The sequence below is a fragment of the Cornus florida genome, unplaced genomic scaffold, assembly GCF_030987335.1.
Source record: "Cornus florida cultivar Cherokee Brave unplaced genomic scaffold, ASM3098733v1 CherokeeBrave_3.0.0_Hap2_Chr01, whole genome shotgun sequence".
Taxonomy (NCBI): domain Eukaryota; kingdom Viridiplantae; phylum Streptophyta; class Magnoliopsida; order Cornales; family Cornaceae; genus Cornus; species Cornus florida.
In genome coordinates, this window is record NW_026775571.1 from 40,803,780 (window position 1) to 40,806,186 (window position 2,407).

General features: G+C 15.8%; 1 pseudogene; it reads right to left on the reverse strand.

The window, feature by feature from the left end:
* Positions 1-163, reverse strand: LOC132282437 (U2 spliceosomal RNA; annotated as a pseudogene).
* Between the last annotated feature and the right edge of the window lie 2,244 nt (positions 164-2,407).

The following is a 2,407-nucleotide window of genomic DNA, read 5'->3' on the forward strand; positions in this document are numbered from 1 at the left end:
AATTTATATCCATTAATAATAAATACTGAAACTCTTTGCACAAATGTCGAGAAAGTAGTACTGCACTTGATCTTAGTCAAAAGACCAAGAAATGTTAACCAAAAGGTCGACCCAAAAAAATTTAGTACTACACTTTATCTTAGCCAAAAGGCCGAGAAGGTGTGATTATTATTTCTTTAACTCTATAGTTTTATAAGAGGTTTTCATATAATTCTTTTTATTTAAAACTGATGTGGGACTTTGTAATTTAAATTAAACTCTTTTTATATTTTGTGAATTTGAATTAATTTGAATTTTATTAGGTAATTTTGAGTTTTATGGAATTTATATTAATTAATTAATAAATACTGAAATATTGAAATACTGAAACACTGAAACACTTTACACATTTAATAATAGTATAGATATAGATATAGATTTATATGTATTATTATATTATTATATATTGTCTTTAAATATATCATTGTCTAATGTGATATAGTATTATAAAAAATAAAATAGATAATTTGTTGTAGAGTTTTATAAAATAATTTGTCTTTTGTGGTTGAGTTTTATAGAAATTATTTTATTTTCTTTAAATATATCCTTGTCTATTTAGATTTCCTTTTATTAAAAAACTCATAATAAATAGATAAATACAAGTTATATATGATACAGTTTTAAAGAAAATAAAATAATTAACATGTGGTAGATTTTAGATAATTTGTATTAGTGTTTTAGAAAAATTATTTTATTTTTTATATCAATTAATAAATATTTTTATATTAATAATTATTGTTTAATTAGATTTTCTTTAATTAAAAAACTCATAATAAATAGGTAAATCTGCAATTTGTGTTAGAGTTTTACATAAACTCTTTTAAAATTTTATTTTTTTTCTTTAAATAGATTCTTGTCTAATTAGAATTTTTTTTTTATTAGAAAACTCATAATAAATATATAAATACAGGTTATAAGTGATAAAGTTTTTTTTTTTTAAAAAAATAGGTAATTTGTTGTAGAGTTTTATAGAAATTATTTTATTTTTCGTAAATATATTCATAATAAATAGATAAATACATGTTATTTGTGATACAGTTTTATAAAAAATAAAATAGTTAATTTGTGGTAGCGTTTTATAGAAATTATTTTATTTTTTTTAAATATATTCTTGTAATTAAATTTTACTTTATTAAAAAACTCATAATAAATATATAATATGATAAAGTTTTATAGAAAATAAAATGCTAATTTGTGGTAGATTTTATAGAAATCATTTTATTTTATTTAAATATATTATTGCTTAAATATATTTTCTTTTATTAAAAAAACTAATAAAAAATAAATAAATAGGTAATATGTGTTAGAGTAAATCTTTTAAAAACTTTTTTTTATCAATTAATAAATATTTCTTATATTAATGATTCTTGTATAATAAGATTACCTTTTATTAAAAGAAAAACTCAAAATAAAAGATAATTTGTGGTAGAGTTTTAGAAAAAATATTTTTTTTTATATTAATTAATAAATATTTTTATCTTAACAATTATTGTCTAATTAAATTTTATTTTATTAAAAACTCATAACGAATAAATAAATAGGTAATTTGTGTTAAAGTTTTATATAGAAACTCTTTTAAAAACACTTTTTAAAACAATTAATAAATATATTTTTTATATTAATAATTCTTGTCTAATTAGATTTACTTTTATTAAAAACTAATAATAAATAGATAAATATGTAAATTGTGTTAGAGTTTTATAGAAACTCTTTTAAAGCCTTTTTTTTTTATTTCAATTAATAAATATTTTTTTATATTAATAATACTCATATAATTAGATTTCCTTTAATTAAAAAAACTCATAATATATAGATAAATAGGTAATTTGTGTTAGAGTTTTATAGAAACTCTTTAAATATATCTTTATGTGATAGAATTTTGTTGAAAAAAAAAATAGGTAATTTGTGGTAGAGTTTTATAAAAATTATTTTATTTTTTTTAAATATATCATTGTTTAATTAGATTTCTTTTTATTAAAAAATTATAATAAAAGGTATTTTGTGGTAGAATTTTAGAAAAATTATTTTATTTTATATATCAATTAATAATTTTTTTCTATTAATAATTTTTATCTAATTAGATTTTCTTTTATTTTAACTCAAATCAATAAATAGATAAATAGGTAATTTGTGTTAGAGTTTTGTAGAAACTCTTTAAATATATTCTTGTTTAATGTGATAGAGTTTTATTAAAAATAAAATGGGTAATTTGTGGTAAAGTTTTAAATAAATTATTTTATTTTCTTTAAATATATCCTTGTCTAATTAAATTTTCTTTTATTAAAAAACTCATAATAAAAGATAATTTATGGTAGAGTTTTAGAGAAATTATTTTATTTTCTATATCAATTAATAAATATTTTTTATA